This window comes from Parasteatoda tepidariorum, chromosome 12, assembly GCF_982258835.1.
Source record: "Parasteatoda tepidariorum strain Cologne lab strain chromosome 12, Ptep-v5.0, whole genome shotgun sequence".
Taxonomy (NCBI): domain Eukaryota; kingdom Metazoa; phylum Arthropoda; class Arachnida; order Araneae; family Theridiidae; genus Parasteatoda; species Parasteatoda tepidariorum.
In genome coordinates this window covers 18114912-18142009 of record NC_141766.1, presented here as the reverse complement: position 1 = coordinate 18142009, position 27098 = coordinate 18114912, and the positions used below count along the sequence as shown (strand labels likewise).

The window sequence follows — 27098 nt, the reverse complement described above, 5'->3', positions numbered from 1 at the left end:
ACAATCGATTTTATGACGCACTCTTTTTCTGTATGCTTTCGTACTCTCATCCAGTGAAATCGTCGAATTATTTTTTCCTCCGCCAAGCTAACCAATCACGTATTGTCTCCTCACAGTCGCTTACAGCAATGTTTTTAAGCAAATCGTTGGTTGCATTGTTGATAATTTTCTCGATTTCATTTTAATCCTTTGAATTTTTTTTAAATTTTAAATAAAGGTCTCTTTTTAGAGCCAACTATATATTGATAACGCTTCATTTTCCCGCTTTGCTGTTAAATATTTGTTTTTCATTCCGAAATTCGAATTGTGCAGGCGGTCGAATTGCAATGCCTCTCTGACCTAATCAAGAATTCGTTTCCGATTTTAAGATACAAAAATATATACTTAGCTTAAAAATGAGAAGGAATTATTTGTCCTATTTTAATTTTAATAATATTTGCTGAGTTACAAATTTAAAGGGGATATTTATATATAGATCCCACCGAAGAAATTAAAGTATTGTAGTTATGTTGATGAAATGTTAAAAAAAAAAAATTTTAAACTATTTTCATTACTTTATGAAGATAAAATATTAGTTCCAAAATGTTTAAAAAATATACATATTAACGTTAATGATCCATTATTCTTTAAAAAAATATTAGTTTTGTTTCACTAACAAAGGTGCTATGGTAAGTATTGTTTCAAAAGATGGTTGTTTTGATGGCTTATTTATCCAATATATGTGATATTAAACATTTTTGTAGAGTCAAGCGCACATCTTATATTGCTTGCATTTTAATTTTACTTAAATATTACTTCTTTTTAAACTCTGAATGGAGTATAAATTTAAAATTTTTTATTAAGATGTGCTTACTCGGAAAAAAGAAAACAAAATTTTGCATGTTTTTTTTTTCCTCTTACAAAAAAGCTATAAAAAATACTCCTCTTAAATAAATACTACTCTTAAGCTATAAAAAAAAACTGTTAACGAATCTAAACTAAAAATAAATCATGAAATTTAAGGAAGTTTATGCATGTCTTCTCTGTAGGGTCAGCAACAAGTAATTTGACAATTTTGTTTTTAATCATTGAATATTTTTTTTTTAATTGAATTTGAAAACAATAGTGTAGATTCAAAACATGATTTAAACATTTAACTTCAGATATTGGTTTAAAAAATGTGTTTAATCAATTTTCCAACTGGCACTATTTCGAAAAATAGTTAAAGAATGTCTCTACACTTAAATGTAAATAAATTATTGAATATCAAACCATAATGAAATTTCCAAATATATTAATGTCTGGAATTATATTCTCTTGCTAAATAAAAATATATTCAAGGTTTTTTGGAACACTCTGTATTTGTCTTTTGCTACACTTGCAAAAACTATTTGAAATAACACTTGAAAACATTTTTTTTTTCAATTAAAGCTATGAATTCTACATTCTAAATATATTTTCTCTAAATCAATATTATTATTTTCAAAATTAATGTACCAAAACATTAAAATTTTAAATAATGAAAAACCAAACTTTGTTAAATTGTTCAAATAAATTATGTATCAAGATAGTTCATTGCGTAAAATATCCGGTTTTTATATAGTAAAGAAAGTTTTAAAGCTTCAGTAAAAGACAGTGTACCAAGCAACAAATTAAAAGAAAAATCAATTCAAATTTATTGAAAATTTTACACAAATGAATTTTTTTATTTTTATGTCAAACTGAATTTCAAAATATTCATTTGTATAAAATGGTTCTTTAGCTTACTAAAATAAGTATCGTTTTAAAAAATAAGGGAGAAATATCTCCAGATTTTTGAAGAAAATCAGATTATTTTCTGTAGGGTAGCAGTTCTTAAAAAGTTGACGCAAATTTAAATTTTCACATAGTGGAGGAAAGATTTATATATTCTATAGAATTCAAGTTTTAAGTATTTTTACGAAAATAATTAAAAAAAAACCTGAAAAATAATCGCAGTTGCAGTATTATAACCCTTCATATTACAACTATAACTGTCATAGTCTATGTTTTACCTTTTAATAGTGAATTATCAAATAATCATGATTTAAAACGAAAAAAAAAAGATTTAAAGATCTTGAAGTAACTATAATTGTATAAAAATTTTGAAGTACATACTTATAAAAAACTGTTAAGTGTTTTAGCGCAAAAGAAGCGTGAACGAACGGGAAGCTATCGTAGTATGCAGACAACTGCTTTTGTTCTGATTGGTCCATTCATTTCCAAGTGACGTCAAATTACGCTTCTCTTCGGATATTCTTGGGCAAAATACTGAATTCGTGAAAACAAAATAGTTCCTCATTGTTTTGATAACTATCAATTAATGGCCAGTCAGATTTTGGAGAACTTTATGAATTTATGTTTCTCAGCCAAGATCGTGTTCTATTTTGGTAGAATAAAATTGCCCCTCAAATGTCGGAACGAAAATTAGTTTAGAGCTGCTTTTGAGACTTCGGCCCACGGACTAATGACAGTCCTCACGTGAACAATACGCACCAAGTCCCAAGGATTTTACATTTTTGTTCAAAATGACAGTTTTGATTTCCTCGGATGATATTTCGGTAAAGTGGCTGTGCTGTCCTATCAGTTTCTTTTGGTGATGGCATAGGTCATAAGCATAAAGGCCACCTCTATCTAGAATAATTGTTCTAGTTACACTTGCTGTCGAAAATTCCGTCCATTGAATGATTGGCGATCGAAATGGGCTGCAGGTGACGTAGAGCAGAACTCTTTTCTTATGGCAACACTTCACATGCTTTCCCCATTAGCGTGTGGAAAGTCATAGAGGAAGGAGGTACGTTAGTTTCTCTCTTGATTTTCATATAGATTGAAATCTTTTAACTTTAAAAACTATATGGAACTGAAAACTACATTAAACATTCCTTATTAAATAAAAAGGAAAAATATTAAGGAAAGGGAAAATATCGTAGTACATTCCTATACAACTGAAAAGAGGAGGAGAGGGAAGGGAGAAGGGCTAAAAGCATGAAACCGGTCTCTCCCCAGATGGCGTATTCGAGTGTTGCGATCGCGAATAAATGTAGTCATCGTTGATGATGTATCCATCGGATCTGAGACGCACGACAGCAAACGAATGGTTGTGGGTCGATGAAAAATTTCATTTTCGGCCTTGAAATGTATGGTCGAGAGTCTCTCTTGCTTGGCATGTATGTTGTCACATCACTTTGAACTTTGTTGGATTGTTCACTCAAAGGTTTGCCGGAGTGGCATTTGTCATGATCAGTCGAGCTTGGAATTTTTCCTGGAATGGATTGGTGCTTAGCTAGGTTCCTTTGGTGTACGTGTAGGTTTGTTGGATTCCTTTGGAGGAGTAGTGTTTATAGGTTTACTGGAATCCTTTGAAGGACTTGTAGGTTGACTGAAATTCCTTGGATGGTATTCGTCTGGACGTTTTCTGGATTCCCTTAGACGTTTGGGTTCATCTTTGGATTCTTCTCTCACGAAGCGTTTGTCGGGGGTATCTCGTGCAATGTTCAATTTTCGTTTTAATTGGCTCCGATAGTCTTGGGTTGAAACCATGGAACCACCATGACTAAAGAGCTGGGCTTGGGTTTCACTGGTACTGTAGATTTGGAAAGAGATGAAGAAAAGGTGGGTTCAAACAATTGTTCCATGGATTTTGACAAAGGAGGCAGAGGAGAAATAGGTTCCAACAGAAGTTCATACATGGCATTTTGATAAGGAATTTTAGGTGATGGAGACGGAGGTGCAGCAGCGTCCATGTCAGTCAATTCTCCTTTTTCATCAGTGGTGGAAGAGATTTCAAAATTCAACTGTTCAGACAAGCTTGTAATACTTCTCAAAAGACTGGAAGCCCTTGCTCTCAATCGCAGCTCTTTATATACTGCTTGAGCAGGATATTACATCATCCTGTCGTCATACACTTGATGTTTAGGGAATATTCCACAATTTTTTTAATGTTTGTGTATCCATATTTGATAAATGACAAAACGAGTCTTTCGATAAAAAATATTACTAAACACTTGAAAATTGACAAAATTGACTCTTATAACTTGTCACTTTAATGAATTTTTCAATAAAGGATTGATGATTTTTAAAGGACATAAACATTTTTTTCAATAAAAAAACTATTGAACGCTTGAAAATTGACAAGCTACATGTTGACTGTGTGGATTACAATTATAATTTTAATTAATTTTTAAATAATGGATCACAAGCGGAAAGCTCTTCATTCCATAAACCCTATTGGACAAATATTTTCTCACTCTTCATGTTTAGACATGGGATTAAAAAAGAAATCCCTTGGCCACTGCAGCAGATACAATAGGCACCTGCATGTGCGTGGGTCATTCAGGTTTCGTGAGAATTTTCCAATGATGGAAGTTTCAGAAACAAACTGTTGAACAGTTTGTACTGCATTTCTGATGGTTTTTTTTAAAGGATCACAGTGCTCAGGTATTTTTTTGAATGACTGTAAAGTTCCATGTTTTTGTAACTGTCACTAATTTTAATGTGACGTAATGTGCAGTGGGTAAAAGAAAAAAAAAGAAAAAAAAAACAAACCTTTCTAAAATTTTTTTGATCTAATGATCAGATCCTTACGTTCTAAAACTCAATCTTAATGGTTCGAGAGGGAGTCCTGTCATGTGTTCGTAAACGGCTGCAGTCGATGTTTTAAGTCGCGAAATTAGACGCTTTTACTGAATAAACATATTTTTTTTTTCTCCCCGGATTTAAATTTCTAACCCCCTACACCGTAGATGAGAGCTGCCCAAAGTTTGGGCCTCACAATGTTAATTTTACTTTTTGAGTATAACCATAACTTTTTAATGTAACACCATAACTCGAAAACTTTTTCAGCGAATGGAAAATTTTTGCACACAATTATAAAATTCGTTAATCTAAAGATTATTCATTCAAAATATTACTTTTAAGTAAATATTTACTTTGTTTTATTATTTCACTTAATAATACACATTTAATTTATTTAATAATGAAAACTTTCAATTTTTAAGGTATAAAATTTTTTGCATAATTTTGACGAATGTAATTTTAAATGGCAAAATACAAAATTTGAGCAAAATTGATCGAATAGTTCCTGAGCAATTTAATTTAAGAAAAAGAATTTTTCAAAATTTGATTTCTCAGGAACTATTCGGCCGATTTTACTCAAATTTTGTATTTTGCCATTTAAAATTACATTCTTTAAAATTATGTAATTTTTTTAACTTTACAATTCAGAATTGTTTTCGACTATTATTAAATAAAATAATAAATATTTATTAAAAGTTATATTTTACATGGAATTATCTTTGGATAAACGAGTTTCATAATTGTGACCAATTTTTAATTCACTCAAAATTTACAGGAGCTAGGGTGAAATACATATAAAGTAATATTACCATTAAGAGATTCAAACTTTGGACCGGTTTTCTGACCTAACTATTGGAACCATATTTTCCAGTTTACGGGTACCCCTATATTTTGGGGGTCAGAAATACAAATCTCTTGAAAGAAAAGCATGTTATTTAGAGAAAGTACGCCTTTACGTCAGAAACGTTAAGTACGCCTTACGTTAAGAAACATTAGAATTAAATCAAGTCCTGGCCGTTTTTGAAAATCTTGAAAAATAAAACAGAAAAACATTCAATGAGTAAAAATTGGAAAAAAGTGCTGCTGTAGTTGTAGTTCATTTACATCGCACTAGAGCTGCACAATGGGTTATTGGCGACGGTCTGGGAAACATCCCTGAGGATGATCCGAAGACCCGCCATCACAATTTTGATCCTCTGCGGAGGAGATGGCACCCCTGCTTCAGAAAAAGTGCTGTCTTCTATGGATGGGTGATCTAATGTAAACAATAACAAGCGTCCTGAAACCGGAAGAAATTTAGAAAATTTCCGGTGTATCCCTCCGCTTATGTTATGACTACGAGGCGATGTGTGAACAAGCCTAATATTCTATGCAGTTTCGTTATTGTAATTTGGATTCAAATCTAAACATAATTGTGCCATTCATAAGAGCTTTCTGAAATGTATTGATTCTCAGAGGTCGTAAGGCCGAAAAAAATTTTGGAAAGTTAATATCTCATTGTGAATAATTCTTAAGGTTTGCCATGTTTTGTATTTTATCCCCTATTTGGCTACATTTGAATGAAATGTCGCCAAAAATAACTTTAAAAATATCTTTTTAAGTTAGCCTAATTAGAAAATATTCTAATGATTATAATATTAATATGATAATACTGAAGTTTAAAGGCTGAAAGAAAGAACTCAGTACATGTGAAATACTGCAAAAGATATGATGCAATAATATGATGGCGCGCTTTTTCAATCTGCGGCGTAAAAATATATCGGAAGCAGTAACCCGGAAGTCTGGAAAGAGCAATTTTACCACTAGCGCCACCACCCTTAGCTTTACACGATCACCCATCCATATGCTTCAGGAACGAAAAATTCTAAATTTCACCGCATAGGTCTATTTAAGCAGGCTTCAATATTGGCCGAATTATTTAAAAATCTTTAATATATTTTGAATTAAAATATCATTAGTACAGTAATTAAAGGAAAATTATTATTCTCTATTGTAATCTTAAAATTCCCGATAGCTGAAAGAAAAATCTGTTTTTTTATTACAAATAAATTTAAATTTAATAATTTTACCCTATAAAATATTCTTAAAAATCTTAAAGTAAATGTTGGAAACTAATAACATTAGACTTAAAATCTCTTCTTAAAATGTGATCTCACTTAAAATCTCTTCTCTCTTAAAATGTGTTAAACTAATAACATTAAACTTAAAATCTCTTCTTTTATCGTATAATCCGATGAAAATTTTTTGATTATGAAGTTTGATATCAAGATCTAAAGAATAAGCTCAATTTTCCTCTGAATTAGTCTTTATTAAATTTAGCTCTTTAGGAAAAATATTTTTAGTTAAATCAAAATCATTAAAATCAAAAATAATTAAATCCTCAATCTAAACCCAATTAATAAATTATGTTGCGAAAATTTTTGTTCACAAAAATGTTATTAGCAAATGCACTTGAGTAACAATTCCCCATTGAGATAACTTGAATTTGTCTGTAAAAACAAATACCATTAAAAAGATAATTTTCAAAAATGTTTGTATTACAACATTAATAATGAGAACATAATATAATAATATAGAATAATGAGGACATTAATAAGGTAGATTTATCCGATCTTCCTTATTAACGTCCTCATTATTCAAATAATTCTCAAAAATTTCCAAACAAATATTCCTTAAATTATTGTGTGGTATACTCGTAAAAAGATTTTTAAAATCACAGGTAAGAACAGTATTAATATTATTGTAATTCGAATATTTAACAACGTCTTGGTTGTTATTAACAATAAAATGCTTATCATTTGAAAAAATAATGTTTAAATAATTAAAACATCTTTTACCAAACATCGAATTACAACAGACAGTACTGCAAGTTACAAATCTAAATCTAACCGGTGTTTTGTGGAACTAACTTAATTATAGAAATAAATAAGGATAATTAATGCTATTGATTTTTAAGCCCATTTTCTTGGAAAAAGTTAATACTCGATTTTCAATTTCTTTTCTAGAATTATTAATTTTGACAAAAGTATTATTGATATCATATTCTTTAATCATTAAATATCTTAAAAAAATTTTCCGAATAAAGCAAAAATTATTAGATGCTTTGTCAACAACACAAATAATAAAATTATATTTTAATTCCTTAATAGAATTAATTATATCATAATTCAAAAAGAAACCCTGGTATTTTATATAATTGTTCAAAAAATTTAATTTAAAATTATTTAAAACACAAAATTTATATTCACTAAATTCCTCTTCAGGCCAATTAAATTTCCTTGAGCATTTTGCAATAAAACATTCTAAATCCTTACTGATTGAAGCAAGAATACTATTTAAGTGATATTTTTTTCCGGGTCTAAACCAGGGTTTAAGCTGAGTCTAAAAATTCATTAGCAAAAAAGCTAAAATCTGAAAAAAAGTTTTAGCAAAATGCTAAAATGCCATTAGGCTTATAAAATTACTTTATATCAAACAAGTACTGTAAGTTATCTGACAAAGAATAGCTTAATGTACAAGAATATCAAAAAGAATACCTATAACAAAAAAAAAAAAAACAACACATTTATTATTTATCAAAACATTTTGGTTTATATTTAACAATCTTCCTTTCTTTCATGTTTGCCCATTTTACAAATGCTTCTTGAAAGTTAAATGCACTTTCAGGGCCTTCAATATTAATCATTAACAAATTGTTTACATGGTTGATTAACAACCTGTTTCGAATATTAGTTTTAATCAAATTAAGGCAGCTAAAGCCCCTTTCACAGTCAACAGTGTGCATTGGTATTGTTGCACAATACTCTATAACAGAAGTTATTAATGGGTACTGTTCAGACACATCATTGGTATATAAAATCTTGTCTGATCAATCCTTCTTGTTTGATCAAGTTTTTTTCATGGATGTTAGCGTCATGGTTTTTCGCGGAAGCTTTTTTTTAAATGGAATTTAAAATCCTTTAGCAAAAATGCGAATATGCTTTGTTGAATTTTAGCATTTTTGAGGGGTCTTTTCGCATTTTGCGAAAAAAGCTACCGTAGCGGAAACCCTGGTCTAAACTTAGTCCCAAGTCCCATGAAAAATCTTAAATCTTTATTTCTGGTTAGGTTAAGGTCACCTGTGACAATGTGTTTAAAATCATTATTAACAAAATCTTTAAAATGCTCTAGTTCACAGAAACAAATATCCTCTAAATCAGTGTTCCTCAGTGTTTTTTGGTGTAACTATTTTATTTTGAAGGCATGTTTAAATACAATTAAATTAAATTTAATAAATCAAAATAATCTAAAATATAAACAATCAACGCCCCCCCCCCCACCTCAGCGGGCCGCGGTAAAATTATCCAACTTTGACAGGTCCGCGGTGATAAAAAGGTTGGGGAACACTGCTCTAAATCATATAAACTTTTACAATAAAAGTTATAATCGCAAATTCATTTCTTTAAAGTCTTACAATATCTATGACAAGCAGAAGCCCGACTTTCTCTTTAATTGGTAAACAATCAATAAGTTTATTAACAGTCATAGGTAGTAAACCTCTTTCAAAATCTTTATGAAGAAACATTTAAAAAATTAAAATTGTTGATTGCAAAAATTTTTGAAACATTAAAAAAATCAAAATTGTTGATTGCAATTAATTAGTAGTTTCTCATATTTTTATACATATCTAATTTCTTAAGCGGACAGTAAATGGACACTGTGAATGGAAAAAGGCATAAAGGAATTGTATTCTTTTGCGTTCGCTAGAATGCATATTTTTCTTCTGTATGCCATTTCTTTCTCCAACATGCGGTCCGCTTTAATGGCCTTTATAATTTTATTGAAAATTAAGAAATTACGGAAGAAATTACTGTGCATGGTACATCGTTCTTTCGATATATTTTGAAATATTTGTACTCAATAAAGTCAAAGCAACAAATATACATTTTGAATCAAAATTTAGAGAAGGAAAAATGAGTGTTCGATCAAAAAGTAACGAAATATTAATGAGAACAATCACAGAGTATGTGGAAATTAAACTATTAAAGCCAATTTATTTGCTTTGGAAGCATATAAGAAGTTTCTATTATCACTTCAATACCATTTCTTGTTATATATATATATATATATATATATATATATATATATATATATATATATATATATATATATATATATATATATATATATATATATATATATATATATATATATATATATATATATATATATATATATATATATATATATGTGTGTGTGTGCGTGTGTGTAAGTTAAAATATTGAGCAAATATGGAAAAAATAAAAATAAATGACGAGACGAAGAAAAATTATTAAACTAAAATAATTTTTAAAAAATATTTAAAATTTTTTTTTATCTAAGGAAAAAAAACTTCCGGAAGAAAATACGGAAAACAAAATAAAGAAAATATACAATCTTTTCATCAGCTCACACGATAACATCCGCAAAAAGGAGTGCTTTCTAATAGTGCATAAATATAGCCAAATATCAATACAATAGTGTGACGAGCACTAAAAAAAATTTGAAACGAAAATAGAACACATTAAGTAAAAGATCTATACAAAATGAAACATATCAAGCAAAAAATAGAAAATAAGATGTAACAAAACACGAAAGGAAATCTATATAGCGAGGAGCGAATTCAAATGAACTTACACGTACCGGAATCTTTCAAGAATGATTTTAAATAATTTCGTAATAAGATTGCCAGATTACAAAATATGAAAACAGAAACTTAAATAAAGTGATCGCTTATGGCACGTTCTAACTGCAATACTGAAGCGCTTATAATTTGTTAGTTACTTTGGATTGGCCCGAAAATGGATGTGCGTGAGATAATAATATTATACTGGATAAATTAAAGTTTATAATTACTAAGGTCGATATTTAATTATTCAATTTTAATGATTTTAGAAAATTAACACTTATTTAAAAAAAGAAACATGATTTGCTCGTTTTGCACTGATTCCTGATTTTTATCATATATATATATATATATATATATATATATATATATATATATATATATATATATATATATATATATATATATATATATATATATATATATATATATATATATATATATATATATATATATATATATATATATATATATATATATATATATATATATCAGTGGCGTACGCAGAATTTTTTCAAGGCGGAGGGGGGTTCATAATTTTCAGAAATTACTAAAAGAAATTCGAGTATGTAATAAAGCACTATTACTTCCCTAATTTAGACAGCTAGACAATTTTGACTTTTTATTTCGACAACATTGTTTAGTTAAATTTTGTTTTTATTTTTTAAGTTTAAGAATATAATTTTCTTTATAATAAGAGGTAAAATATTTTATTTTTATTAAAAAGTAGGAATAAATCAAGCCAGAAAAAACTACTCATACTGTAACAGCTACCTAAATAATAACCATATAAGTGTGAATATTCCATAGAAAACCAATGAATTTAACTAAAAAATGACTTACCAACGAATAGGGAATTAAACCAGTATACACACACGCTAAAAATTTATTGATTTATACTGTAATATCCAAACGACGGGGTTTTTTTGCAAGTTCGTTTAAAATGTCTTCGACAGCTGGGGTAAATTTTCTATGAATGCTTAAGAGCGCCAATCCATTCATTCTATTATTTCCCGTTGAGTTGCGTAAATAAGTCTTCAAACGGCGCAAAGTCGAAAAGGATCTTTCGTTTGCACTCGTTGAAACAGGTAGAACGACCAATATTTCTAGGAGTTTGAAAATGTATGGTGTTATATCTTTATTGCACATTCCAAGAGCATCCGCAGCCTTTTTTTGGAACACTACCTCCGTCTTCACTAATCTTTTTTAATCTTTTATACCAGAGTTTTAGTTCAGACTTAAGGCTTTCTTTACAGGTATCCAAATCTCCAGCGTAAAATTCCACTAATGCTTCAAAAGCCTTTATGTTTGAAGGTTGGCAAATGAAAGGATCGGCAGGTAGAAGACACTGAAATCCTTTCAAAATATCACGATGCGATACAAATCTTAAGTTTAATTGTGTTATAAAATTTTCTATAAATGGAATAAAAACACTAACTCTGAAATATGTTTCCGGTGTCGATGAGGGAAAATTATCGCGATTTTTCTGTCTTCCTGTTATTCTAGGGATTTGCATGGAAGTGGAAGATCCAATGCTTGTTAGCATAAGAGAAGAAGAGCTGAATATTTCAGAGAATGTTTCAGTGGCATTTTCACGCATTAATTTTAGATCTTTAATGGCATCTTCTGCAAGACTCACTGCCTCTATCAAATCTATGCTTGTTTTTTGTAGGTATCTACAGAGATGGATTGTTATGGTGAAAACTTTGTAAATGCACAAAAGAGATATTACGAACTGGCAATTAGATACTGTGCACAGTAAAGAATTAGCCTGGGTAGCTGATTCCTTATTCTTCCATTCTGATATTATTTGTAGTGTTTCGGCGATAGACTCGAAAAGTTCCACCACAGCGGTTACTGAGTCGTATCTTTCCATCCAACGGGTTGCACATAGCTGTTTAATTTTCTCCCTCTTAGAGCTGGTTTCCATCTCCTCTATTGCTGAAGATAGGACATACTGTCTTTTTGGCGTATTTAAAAAGTCGCATAATGTTTTAATTGTCCCTAAGCAATTTCTAATGCCAGTTATTTCGCATGCATTTGATACAGCCAAATTGAGGCTATGAGCAGAGCAATGTACATAGAGTGCTGATGGGACAATACTTCTTATGTGGGCTTGTACACCATTAATTTTTCCACTCATTGATGCAGCACCATCGTACCCCTGTCCACGTAACTTTTTTATATCAACTTTCATAGACTGTAATTGGTCTAATATTGTTGTTGCTATTGCTTTTCCGGTTAAGTCATGCACCGGAATGAATTGCAAAAACTGTTCGGTGATGTTAAAATTTTCTTTATCGACATATCGAACGCATAACGATAATTGCTCTATACCTGCAATATCAGTTGTTTCATCTGCAAGAATGGAAAAGCAAGTTGCATCATTAATCTTGCTGACTAGTTTTTGCAGGATTAAAATATTGCAAACCTCAATAACTTCGTTCTGAAATCGAGGGCTGGTATACTGAGCATTTTTTCTGCTTGACTCTAAAATGTTCTTAAGAGTCGAATCGTTCTTACTCCGGAAACGAAGCAATGCCCGAAAATTTCGGTCGTTTTCTTCACCTGGTTGTTCAGCAATTATTCCCGAATCCTTATGTCCTCTTAGAGCGGGACCTCGATTTCCACAAAATAGGATGGTTTCAATGATTGGAGTAATGTTTTTTCTATTTTCTAATTTTCTTCTGCTTGCTGCACTGTCAACTTGTTCATCCACAGGTTTCATCTTTCCAAATAAAATATCGTTTAATGTCCCAGCAGTTTCGATCGATTTTTTGTGATAAAGACATATCTCGTGTTCAGAAAATCGCTGTACAGCATTTTTCCAGTTGTCAAATTTTACATTGCACAGTTGGCCTAAAGGTTGCTTTCCAGAACCGGCACCACTTGGGGCGAAAAGTGCACAAAATTTGCAAAAAGCACCACCCTTAACCTCTGAATATGCAAGCCATTTCTAGCGATAAAGCCATTTGTACTGAAATTTCAATTTTCTTTTTCCTTTTTCAGGAAATCAAATGCTGGATTGGGTTCCCAAACATTTTTAAGTATATCCAGTTTTTTATCCTTGCGTGTATTATCTTCTGAAAAAAGTACAATGTCATATGGGTGGGAAGTAACACTTTGAGGGCCGCTTTCACATTCATCAGATTCTGTTACGCTAGAAACGTTTTCTTCAACGGAAGTATCACATTTCTGTTCAACAGAAAAACTTACATTGGTACTAGATGCTGTCACCTCACTAATTTCAGGTCGTGATTTTTTCTCAAAGTAATTAAATATTGTTAAATTCTTGCGTTTAGACATCCTAAAGATCCAAGAACAGCAAAAATATATACATATATATTGGCACAGAAATATCCACTAAGCTACGATCTCAAAGTTTCGAGCTGGAATGAATAACTTCAACGAGCACAGAGTCTCCAAAACAAAACAGATTTAGAAACAAGCTCTGAAGGACAAGCGGCAGAGATAACTCCTAGTCTGACTAAAATCGAAAATAAATGTAACCCCCTTTCATATAATTTTTTTAAACCGCATCTACAAAATTCTCGAATTGTCTCAAAGACGACAGAACGTCTAGGATTCCAGACCTCGCGAATGCCAGCCAGTCTCGAAAACTATCGCGACTGGCAGGTCAGAAAGGAACCAGTGATCGGGGCTCGCCCGTAACAGTATCACGTGAATTTGGTTTCAAAAATACAACCCTATTATAGTAAATGTTTTATTAGTATTCTGAGAAATACCGTGAGAAAAAAAAAGGAGGCATAAGGCAAATAAAAATATATAGTCTTAAAAAGTAATTACCTGCATAATTTCTACTAAAATGTTTATTTTTGTCTGTATTATTTTGTAAATTCACTTTGTCTGAGCTCAAGGGGGGGGGGGTTAAACCCCTAAACCCCCCCTTGCGTACGCCCCTGATATATATATATATACAGTGGTGGCCAAAAGTGTGGACACTTTTTGAAAGCTTCATGTTTTTCAACTTTGTGTACTTGTAGAATATATTAATTTTCACTTAATACAAACGTTTATATATCAAATTGAAGGCAATTTAATGTAGAATTTAATAATAAATACCGTATTACAATATCTATATTACAAAAAAAGTTATGCAACTAATAGTAAGATCTATCTTAGATTTGCATTTTTTTAAAGTGATACTTACACAATCAATACTTAGTAGGATAACCCTTATTTTTTAAGACAGCTTCACAGCGTCTTTTCATCGAGTGAACGAGTGTTTGGAGTTTATCTTTCGTAACCACATGGTGCCAAGAATCAATTATAGCTTCATTAAGTTGTCTTTTATTGGATGGACGTTTTTTTCATACAAGAATTTTCAAACTTCGCCACAAATTTTCAATTGGATTGAGATCAGGGCTGTTTCCTGGCCATGGTAATATATCTATGCCTTTATTTTGAAACCATGCTTTGCATACTTTTGCTGTGTGGCATGAAGCTGAATCCTGCTGAGAAATGAATGGTTCGTTGTTGGGGAAGACATCCCTGATGGAAGGTATCAATTTTAGTTTCAGGACAGTTTCGATGTATTTTTTGGTATTCAGGATGCCATCAATCACTTGAATTCGGCCCACACCATCTGCAGACATACATGCCCAAATCATGACATTTGTTGAGTTTTTTGTAGTTGCTTCAATGCAATCAGGATGAAGTGCTTCACCTACTCTACGTCTCACGTATTTTCTACCATCACTACCAAAGAGCGATATTTTACTCTCATCGCTCCAGATTACTTGCTTCCATTGATTTTCTGACCATTTAATGCGTTCTTTTGCCCACTTAACTCGTTTTTCGCGTTGCTTTTGATTTAAATATGGTTTTTTCCTTGGAATTCTAGTTTGTAGTCCAAATCCTGATAACCTTCTTCTTATTGTTCTTGAACTTACTGCAATACCCGCTGCATTCATTTCACATCTAATGGCATCTGATGAAATTTTTCGATCTTTTAGCATAGCCGTATAATTTTTCTATCGGCAGTAGCACTTGTGCATTTTTTTCGGCCTGATTTGGCTTTATTTTCCACTGATTTCGTTTTTTCATAACGTAAACAGAATTTTTGTACACCAGAACTTCCCCAACAACGCACCATTTATTTTTCAGCAGGATTCAGCTCCATGCCACACAGCAAAAGTATGCAAAGCATGGTTTCAAAATAAAGGCATAGATATATTACCATGGCCAGGAAACAGCCCTGATCTCAATCCAATTGAAAATTTGTGGCGACGTTTGAAAATTCTTGTACGAAGAAAACGTCCGTAAAATAAAAGACAACTTAATGAAGCTATAATTGATTCTTGGCACCATGTGGTCACGAAAGATGAACTCCAAACACTCGTTCACTCGATGAAAAGACGCTGTGAAGCTGTCTTAAAAAATAAGGGTTATCCTACTAAGTATTGATTGTGTAAGTATCACTTTAAAAAAATGCAAATCTAAGATAGATCTTACTATTAGTTGCATAACTTTTTTTGTAATACAGATATTGTAATACTGTATTTATTATTAAATTTTACATTAAATTACCTTCAATTTGATATATAAACGTTTGTATTTAAGTAAAAATTAATATATTCTACAAGCACACAAAGTTGAAAAACATGAAACTTTCTGCAGGGCTGTCCATAAGTGGGAGTAAGAGGGGAGTGGGATTATCTTCTGAGCATCACGTTGCAAGGCATCCCAAATATATTCAATAATGTTCATGTCTGGGGATTTTGGTGGCCAGCGGCACTCTTCTGAATTTAGACACTTCCGCTGGCCACCAAAATCCCCAGACATGAACTTTATTGAACATATTTGGGATGCCTTCCAACTGGATGTTCAGAAGATATCCCCACCCCCTCTTACTTTCTCTGGTTTATGGACAGCCCTGCAGGATTCATGGTGTCAATTATCTCCAGCACTACTTCACACATTGATCGAATCCATGCCACGTCGTGTTGCGGTGCTTCTGCGTACTCGCGGGTACCCTACACGATATTAGGCAGGTATACCAGTTTTTTTGGCTCCTCAGTATATATATATATATATATATATATATATATATATATATATATATATATATATATATATATATATATATATATATATATATATATATATATATATATATATATATATATATATATATATATATATATATATATATATATATATATATATATATATATATATATATATATATATATATATATATATATATATAAATTTTCAGGGTAGGAACTATCTAACAATGACAAGCTATTCCTTTAGTCACTGGACAGAATAGTTTAGATGTTTGGATGTATGACCTTTTATACTGGAGCAATTAATTTAAATAAATAAAAACTTAAATTTTTAATTTTAATAGCTCAGTGTAATAAATATTTTTTTAAAATTTCTAAATAGGTTATGAGTCTCTGGTTTATGAACAGCCAAGCCCGAAGAATGCAGGTAATACATAAAGACTTTACTGTCACGGAAGAATGTATGAATTAAGGATAAAGTCTATCCATGTATGTAGGCCCTGATTTATTAGCAGTCACTCTGTGAGAAGAGGAAAACCAATAAGAGAGTTTATATCTAATTTACTTTTCTAACTTGAGCTCTACAAATGTTACTTATTTAAATGTTGTTTTTTAATGATATTAAAATTTGAATATTTTTTATATTGTTTTTATCAGCTTTTAGTCCTATCAAGGGTTTTGTTGCTTAATTTTTTCCAATTTATTTCATTTATTAATTATAATTATTGCGTTTATCCCATAGATGGCAGCACTGAAATATAATTTGTTTCATAAATTTTTTTTCCAAATTCCTTTTTAACAATTACTTTACACAATATAAGGTATGAGCACAATTTTATATTTTTTCTTCTTAGCGAACTGTTAGATATTAAAATGGAAAATAATAAAGATTAATGATTAAGAAAAGAAGAAAATTGATTAAAATTATATATTTCTGAAGTATTTAAAAAAAAAAATTGAAAAATAAAAAGACGGAAAAAAAAATGAAAAGATATAATCTCTACATTACACTGCTAAAAAAACTTGGTAAATGTTTAACCAGTACTTGGGGCAAAGTTTCTATATACTTGGTGCAAGCTTTTATATTATCTTGAAAAATTTTCTTGCTTGTTCTTAAAGAGTTAGTTTCAAATTTCTTCTAGGAAACTATATTCGTTGAGTGAATAAGTAAATATTTTAAAATCTATATTAGCTCTTTTTCAGCAAATAGGAGATATCTAATATATATAAAATATTAGATATCTTTATATATATAGAGCTAATATATATAAAATCTATATTAGCCATCTATTTTTTGCGCAAAGAAAGTGCAATACCAGTGACAAATGAACGGTAAATACGGCAAATCTTAAATAGTTTCCGCCAAATTTACTACCGGTTAAAATTTTCTAGTTCCGTGTTTTAATTGCATTCTACCAAAAAAAAAAGAAAAAAAAAAAAAGAAAAGAAAAATAGTAAGTACATTTTGTTAGGATTAAAACTTTTTATCAATATCTGTGCTTCGGTTTTGATTTCCATTTTCTATATTGCTCATTTTCATAATTGCATGAATTTTAGTCTATGCATACTTAAATGCCTTTTTAGTAAAATTTTCAAAGCTAATTACACTCCGTTTCACCTCAAGATGGATCGTGTGCCAGCCGTCGTCATGGAAACTGGATTTCTCTTAAAGTTGGTTGAATGCACGAGGTAGGAAAAAAGCAATGTAAGTGGCCAATATTGGCCTTAAAGAAAACAAAGCACTAATTATTTTTATTGAGCAAGAATCTTATTGAAATTTCGAACAAAATACCGACAAGAACAAGATTTTTTAGAGCATTTGGAAATAAGCTGATTTCTTAGAATAATTTTTTAAAAAGCAGATTTTCGCATTAATATTTTTTAACTAAGCGAAACAAATTTTAAATGAAACAAAATATCGTATTTTAAATTTAACATGTACAGTATACCATCCACATGAATACTGCTTGTGTGTTTATTAGCTGCCATATCTCGCCCTCTTAGACTTATCACGAACTATCTATCCAAGTGTTGATCATGTTGTTCATTTAATATCTTAAAAGTTGACAGTTCCTTCTGCAATTTTTTTGTGGGGTCTCCCAGCACGATTTCTCATGAGGAGAAAATCTGTTTGGGTGCTTAGGCGCTTTTTATCAAAAAATAAATAAATAAATAAAAATAAAAATAAATAAATAAATAATAATATTTTATTATCAGAACCTTCCTTTCCTTTATAGGATCTTAGTGGGTGAAAGAAGGCTTAAGAAAATAATACCCCCCCCCCTATAAATAGTTAGTCTCGAAATATTTCTCAGATGGTGAAATGTTTTAACATTTTTCTACATAAGATCAACAATTTCTCAATTTTTTTAATATTGTAGTTTAAAAATAGTAATTAAATATAACTTGCTTTGATTGATCTTTCTATGTTTTTTTTTTAAAAAGTAAGGATTCAAAGTTTTTGTCTTCTATGAAATTATTTCAATTCCTATACATTTTATTGACATAAATTATATGATTTATAATCTTCTTTCATCAGCACAAAGACACCAACAACTTCAATGCTTTTAGTCAAGAAAGAGGCTTAGGAAAAATTATTGTTGTAACCAGTGCAAAGCTTATTGATAAAAATATTTATTTCGCCAAAATTACCAGAATTCTAGAATGTTATAAACAGTTTTTTTCAAACTTCAAGAGTACTAGTTTCAAGAATAGCTTACAAGCGAGGAATGTGTGTAGTTTCCGAATTTTGAGAATGAAGAACCTGTGGTTGGAAAAATAATTGGAAAGGCTCCAAAGTCTTATTTGGGTGTTATCTTTTTAACTCTTGTTGTGTTTTTCATATAAGGGGTTATCAACAGAAAAATTGTGAGGTAATTAAAATAATAGCACAAGAATATCTTTTAGATAATTATTCTCTTCTCTGTCAAAATCTAAATATTGGTAAGTCAGTATTGCCGCTCCCAAACACCTATTATTTGATCATGAATAATTATTTAAATTATATATATATATATATATATATATATATATATATATATATATATATATATATATATATATATATATATATATATATATATATATATATATATATATATATATATATATATATATATATATATATATATATATATATAAATATAATACTTAATTAATACAAAAATTCTTATTTACAATTACTGTGAATTAAAAATAAGTTTGAATTGAATGCACTCTCTCAGTAACAAAAACATACTTATCTATCATATTTTTGAGTGAATATATTGTATTTTTCTCATGAATGCTACGATATGTATAAAAAGTATAATATATTTAAATTTTAAGATTATTATTTTGCATAAAAATTATTACAATTTGTCTATGTCTACAAACATCAAAGTGATTGTAAATGAATAAATTATGTTTGAGTATTGATCTGGATCTGTGAATTTTTTGTTACTATTTCCAAGTTATGTAATTAATTTTACATTTCTTAGTTTACTTCAAAATGGAGTTATAAAAGGAGTATCATTGTTTGAATATCTAAAAGGTGAATCATCGATGACCTGATTATAGTGATTATGTATTCGCTTTAACAATCCAAAAGTCCAAATCCCATATTTCTCTAATTATTTAATTCAAAATTTATTATTCTATATATATTTTAGGATATTGAACACTGTTTTTCCCCCCTCAAATATGCTTAAATATGTGCATCACTTTAAATGCAGGTTCTAGGGACTCGTCTGAATTTCTGTTTCTACAGATTTAATACGCGCCTCCATACGCAATTCATCGAACACGTAAACAAAAGAACCACACAACCGAAAATGTTTCGTTAGGTTAAATGAATTTACTGAAAATCTGAGCATGAACATAGACTATGAGGCCTTTAACATGAATGACATTTGTCACCAATGTGATGAGGTATTATGTTTAGTGTGTCCCAAAAGTATTGATAAATTTTCAAGTTTCATAATGGTTTGAAACCATGCAACATTGAAGAAGTGTTTAGTGGGATTTTAAAAATAGATATTTAATAAAATTTAAAACTATGATGATTTAAAAATAAATTTGTAATATTTCAAAAATAAACCAACCAATCTATTTCAATCTGGGTAAACTAGAGACAATTTTTGAATTGGGTAAGAATAATGTATTAAATTGGGAAAATAATTTTTATAGTAAACTACACATTTCAATCTAAGCAAATAACTTAAAGTTACTAAAACTATCAGTGAACAGACTTATATGGTCTGAGCTAGTAACTATTTTAACTAATTTCCAGTTTCACCATGTGAAAAGAAGAGAATTAAAACAGAAAATTTAAGGGAAGAAAAGTATAACAAAGATTTATAAATATTTTATGTAAATTCTACATACTTTATACAGTATACACATTAAAATTTTGCAGTATCGAACAATTAGAAGAAGTTTGAATTTCAAGAAAGAATCCTAAACAGTTTGAAAACAAAAATTTAAATTTTAACTTGCAAAGAATATATACAATGAAGAGCCAAAAAAACTGGTATACCTGCCTAATATCGTGTAGGGTACCCGCGAGTACGCAGAAGCGCCGCAACACGACGTGGCATGGATTCGATCAATGTGTGAAGTAGTGCTAGAGATAATTGACACCATGAATCCTGCAGGGCTGTCCATAAACCAGAGGGAGTAAGAGGGGGTGGGGATATTTTCTGAACATCACGTTGGAAGGCATCCCAAATATGTTCAATAAAGTTCATGTCTGGGGATTTTGGTGGCCAGCGGAAGTGTCTAAATTCAGAAGAGTGCCGCTGGCCACCAAAATCCCCAGACATGAACATTATTGAATATATTTGGGATGCCTTGCAACGTGATGCTCAGAAGATAATCCCGCCCCCCTCTTACTCCCACTTATGGACAGCCCTGCAGGATTCATGGTGTCAATTATCTCCAGCACTACTTCACACATTGATAGAATCCATGCCACGTCGTGTTGCGGCGCTTCTGCGTACTCGCGGGTACCCTACACGATATTAGGCAGGTATACCAGTTTTTTTGGCTCTTCAGTGTATATTAGCAAATTTTCTCTGGCTAAGCGTTTAGAAAATATTCAAGATGTTTTGAGCAAACAATTTTTCATAGGCAGCACTAAAAGGCTATTAACACAATAAAAGAAACAGTACAAAAAATAGATGTTTAAAATTTGCTTTCATGATAATCCAAAAAAATTGTCATCATGAAAATAATTAATACCTGGTTAGTCCACAGAAGTCAAAATATTTTTCTCTAAACACTTTCCCTACTACTCACTACTCTACCTACTTCTTTTTATGTTTACATAAAGCATATATGTTCAACGTGTTGAGTGAAAACTTGGTAATTAATTCAGGCTATGATACAATACAGAACATATTTTAAACACAGAAGTGGAGGATCTATATGCATCAATTCTGTTGACCTATAAAAGACAAGAATACATTATTAATTAATATATAGTATTTAGATAAAAAGTATTTAGATAAAAAGAAATATATAAAAGATTTTTATTCAATTTTTGTCCTAATTAATTTTTTTCGTAACTATTTTAACTTTTTTATGCTGTTACGTTACTCCTTCAACTTACATTTTTTGTGATTTCCTTGTGAGCGATTAACATTTACTACACAATCAGCTTCTTTAAAGAGTACTTTAATAATTACATTATAGCTCAATACTAATAATTACAAACCAACAACTTCCCCATAAAATTTGCACAAGATTGTAACACAATTTCAAACATAAAAAACTCCTTCATTTTTTAAATTTTTTTTAGTGAAATTAATTATTATAAAGTAATACAAGCAGTGTTTCATAATGATCTATGCCACATAAAACTAAAATGTCTATATAGTATATAGCTATCACTTAGAAAAAAATAGCAAACAAATTGAAGCAATAATCAAAATACATGAAGAAAATTACTGCTTTAACTTTGAAAGAGAGAGAGAGAGAGAGAGGGGGGGGGAAGGTTAGTAACGCAAATTAAACCTATACAATTATGATTAACTTCTTTTCACCATTAAAAAAATATTTATGAAATGCATAAATTAAATTTTTTTATTTGCCTAGAAAATACTGGACTTCGACAAGCACAATGGGATTTAGGGTGTTTAATTAGAAATGCTCTAAATATGTCTTTTTAGATACCATTTCAAAAATGGACCATTGGGGGGTCGCAAATTAATATTTACCAGAGGAAAAAAAATGCTTTCGAAGTTTCACAAATCACAGAATTGAGAGGCGGAAGTTATTTATATTCGATTAAAGGAAGAAGACAGAAGTTTAAAAACGAGTATTAGAAACACCACCAAGTTTTAATATCTAATTAAACCTGTTTCGTTTATTGCCTTTCTTAATTTATCAGAATTCAAAAGTGTATTTGCTTTCTCCTCAAATAAATACAAATTGCATTGTGCGCATACTTTTTGTTCTCCTTTTGATAAGAATTATGAAAATACATATCAAAAGCGGTCTTTACAGAACACCCTGTGTATTATACATTAAGTATTGCATCTATGCTAGTAAAATTAACACATTTTTACCAAACCATTTAAGATTTCATATATTGTATGTTCCCAGAAAGAAAAAAAAAGAAATACATATTTTTTAAAATTGTTAAACAAATAATGTTCGAACAAATAAAATTTAAAATTACGTGAGTTAATAGAAAGAAATTCCAAGAAATTCTATTTAAACGAATTTAATTTTCTAACTGTTACATTACAGAAAGCATCGTGAATACTGCTAAATAGAGTTGGCAAAAGAAATATTGAACAATTTTGATCAACATCAAAACTTTCGACGGAACATCAAGATTAAATATAGACGAAAATAATTTTAAATTGTTACGAATAAAAATGAGATATTGTTTGCATAAAAACAATTTTAGTGTCCAGTAAGCTATAAAGCGCAAGTGATCAAGTATATTTTGACCTTCTCAACATAAAACATTTCGCAAAAAAGATAAAAGTCAAAAAATTAAACAATCAGACATTTTGAGATTCTCAAGTTGAATAAAAATTAAACTAAGTTAAAAACGTTATTAGATTAAAATCCTTATATTAAGATCGTAATGCATAAAACTTAAAATAACTAAATTTTAATATAGAGTTAACAATTAACCTAATTCCTAAATAAGTCACTTTTCAGCATCAACTCATGATCTCAGAGTAATTGCGAGAAAAGAAGATTACTTTTTGTGTTGTACTACAAATGATACACTCAGTTTGTTCAATCCATAACTTCGAATAACTGAAAAAAAAGGAGAAAAAAACTTTAGGATTTGAACATATTTATTAAAATAAATTGTCTAACGAGTCTTTTAGCAATTATTGAACTTATAAACATTTTAAAAGTCATGTTTTTTAAAGTATTCATGAATTATAACTTAATTTTTAACTAAAAAAAATTAAGCTATCATTATACGCAAAATTTTATAACTTCCGTCTTTTGAAAAGTCCACGTTTATCATGCCATATTTAAAATTCGAAATTCACTTGATAGATGTTGTTTTTGTTTTCGTCGGCCATTAAGACAGAGGGGGGGGGGGTGCGATTACTCTTGTTTTCCAGCTGCCCCATCTATGACCCTGCCACACTCATACGTCACACCTGTTTATAGGGCGGACCCATTCATACATCGATTCCTTCATCCACAGTTGACCTGAACCAGAGAACGATCAATCTCAAATTCAGTACCCCCAGAGATATTGATTTGTTATACATTTTATAAACATGTTATATGTATTTGTTCGTACAGTCCTCCAAGGTCCCACATGGTGGGCTGTACTGAAATACAGTACTAAAATAACATTCCAATTGCATTAGCAATTTTGCTTCTAATTTAGAATTTTTTTTAAAAAATAAATTTGTTACAAATTATGAATATGATTAAGAATAACTATCTACATTATGAATAATATAACTTTATATCACTATATTAGGAATAATATAACTCAATTTTAAATAACTTATATTAAATAAAGATGAATTTTCCTTAAATTATCTATTAATTAGTATTAAAATTATTGAGTTTGCACCTAATTATAAGGATAAAACTCCCATTACCTTTTCAAGTAAAAAAACATTCACAGATTAAGCTAACGTAAACTGTACTAGGAAACTGGGAATTGAAATCTGTTATGCATCTTCAATTAATTGCTTAACATTGAAAATTAGAAACAACAGGCACTCCAATTTCATAAGAATATCTGACGTTACACCTCAAATAAAATGCACAAATAAAGCTAGCGTAAACTGTACTAGGAAACTGGGAATTGAAATCAGGTGTTCATCTTCAATTAATTGCTTTACATTGAAAAATAGAAACGGCAGGCACTCCAATTTCATAAGAATATCTGACGTTACACCACCAAAATTAGCTACGCAATGTAGTTTTTAAATTTATAACTTTTTTCTCTTTTCATTAAATTATAAACAATTTTCTTTTTTCATAATATTTCTCTTACATCTTAGAAGCAAGCACTAACATGGTATTTGAATTAAGATGAAAATCTCGAGAGAAATAGAGAGAATTTTCTACAACAGTGGATAAAGTCAATTTTTAACGCAAAAAAAGTGAAAAAAAAAAAAAACTAGTGTTAAGATCATAAATAAAAATGGTTCTTTCAGCATGTCAAATTTTTATTCTGTAGCTGCATTTCCGAGATCGGCACAGCGACTTGCTTGGTATTTTTTAACACAAGTTAAGCAGTTAAAAATTCTCGAACTATTTAATAAATGTGAATTTCTTTTTTATTTTTATTTCATTGCATTCTCTGTACACTTTTCTATAAGCTTTCGTTATTTTAAATTCCCAAGTTTTTGCGCAGCAAAACAAATTGTAACGCTGATTTGAACTCCCAAAATAGTGGCAGCAGCGGATGTTACGAATTGTTAATATAGAGAGAAACTAAATAACAAACAACAATTAAAAAGAAGTCATAGCATTTTATCTTCGATTTCATTCATTGAATCCTCCATTTTATCTCAGTTCTATAATATTGATTAAAGGTGATGCTATATTTTCTACAGTGTGCTATAAAGTACTATAATTTGAAACATTTTTCATTCACCAAATGCTTTTGCAAAGAACATTTGTTCAGGGATCTGCACTTCTAAGAATCTATTCACGGCAATACACTCCCCCCTTTGAAACAATGATGGATTATACCGATTGTGATGACCCTTACCCTGGAACTCTCAGGTGAAGAACCTCTCAGAAGAAAAGAAATTGCATCTCTTACTATCAATGTCGCATCATCTTTTCGCGCGTAAATCAGAAGTTCAGTAAAATAGAAAGAGTTCAACAGATACCGGAAATTCCAACAAAATTCAATCAGGCTTCACTCTTTTTAACCCCCTAAAAGGAAATTTTAATTTTTCCTACTACTCTTTTTCTAAACATTTCGCCTCTGCTAATTTTCGTTTCTGCATAAAAATAGAAGTATCTAAAACAAAGTATTTATGAGCATCTAACAATTTTTTAAAATTTTGATTTAATATATATATATATAGTTCCAGTAAAATTATTAGACTTAGACGCACTATAAGATTCTATGTAAAATCTTACTTATAAGGTGATACTATACAGCTTTATTGTATTTGCACGACTGAAACCGGTTTGTACTTGCTGACGTTCGTGTATCAATTGGTTAAATTAGACGATATATGAAATCAATTAGACGATTGGATAAATTAGACGATATGTTATTTAAATATAGAATATTTCTTATATTAGGTATTATATTATAACAATTAGACCAAATTAATAGACGCACTGTAGAGTTTTAATAATTACATGTTTTGTACGAGTTTATATACAATACTTTTATATTTAAATATATATGTAATGGGTTTTTATTCAGGAGATTTTTCATCTACCTCCTACTTGTATTTATTTTCAAAGTATTTCATTACAATGTAAACCAATTGATACACTAACGTAAACAAGTGCAAAGCTTATATACATATATATATATATATATATATATATATATATATATATATATATATATATATATATATATATATATATATATATATATATATATATATATATATATATATATATATATATATATATATATATATATATATATATATATATATATATAATCAGTGTTTTCATCATAGAAAAAAAATGGGTGAGAATTTCTCACCCTTTCTCAAAAACAGGGTGAGATTTCAGAAAGTTAAGTGAGATTTCCAAAAACTTAGAAAACACAAATAGACTTGGAAAAAAAATCATTTCTTTTATTACAATACATTTTTAACGTCTTCTATTTTTTAAAGCATTGAATATTCTTGCTGCATCATCATAGAAGATTTTGCCTTTACTAGGTATTTGTCCCTCTTACATTAGTGCATAAAAAATTTGAACGTCTTACATGAAAAAACTTTACCTACGGTAAACACGTGGTTGCAGTGAAATGTGTTCTGAAAGGGGTTCCGTGGTTCGGTTGTGTTCTGTTGTTCGAAAAGGTTCTGAACAATACTGGTAAATAGGGAAGCTAGATAATGGAGCAAATGTTGAAAATAATGAGAGATCCAGGAAGAAAAGTGAAACGGATTTTATTCTAAATAGCGTAATTCGAAGCTTCTTCCAAAATGCGCGAAATTCGCGAATTTCGAAATTGATTTACAGAATGCGCGAATTTCTCGCAGTAATAATTTTTTAATGCGAGAAAGGAAAAAAATATGCGAGATTCTCGCGTTCTCGCGCTGTAGTAAAAACACTGACATATATATATATATATATATATATATATATATATATATATATATATATATATATATATATATATATATATATATATATATATATATATATATATATATATATAT

The 27098-nt window shown here is 29.8% G+C and overlaps 1 long non-coding RNA gene across 4 annotated transcripts in view; it reads right to left on the bottom strand.

Annotated features, from left to right (window-relative positions):
• Positions 1-21152: 21152 nt before the first annotated feature.
• The window catches only part of LOC107443633 (uncharacterized), a 51205-nt gene continuing 45259 nt past the window's right edge, over positions 21153-27098 (bottom strand). The window contains exons 3-4 of one of the 4 annotated variants that reach the window (XR_015430825.1): positions 23377-23505; positions 21153-21673 (exon numbers count right to left, since the gene is read on the bottom strand). This is a non-coding gene — a long non-coding RNA (uncharacterized LOC107443633). The remainder of the gene's footprint in view (positions 21674-23376; positions 23506-27098) is intronic. The other 3 variants (XR_015430824.1, XR_015430823.1, XR_011638360.2) reach the window with 3 other exon arrangements.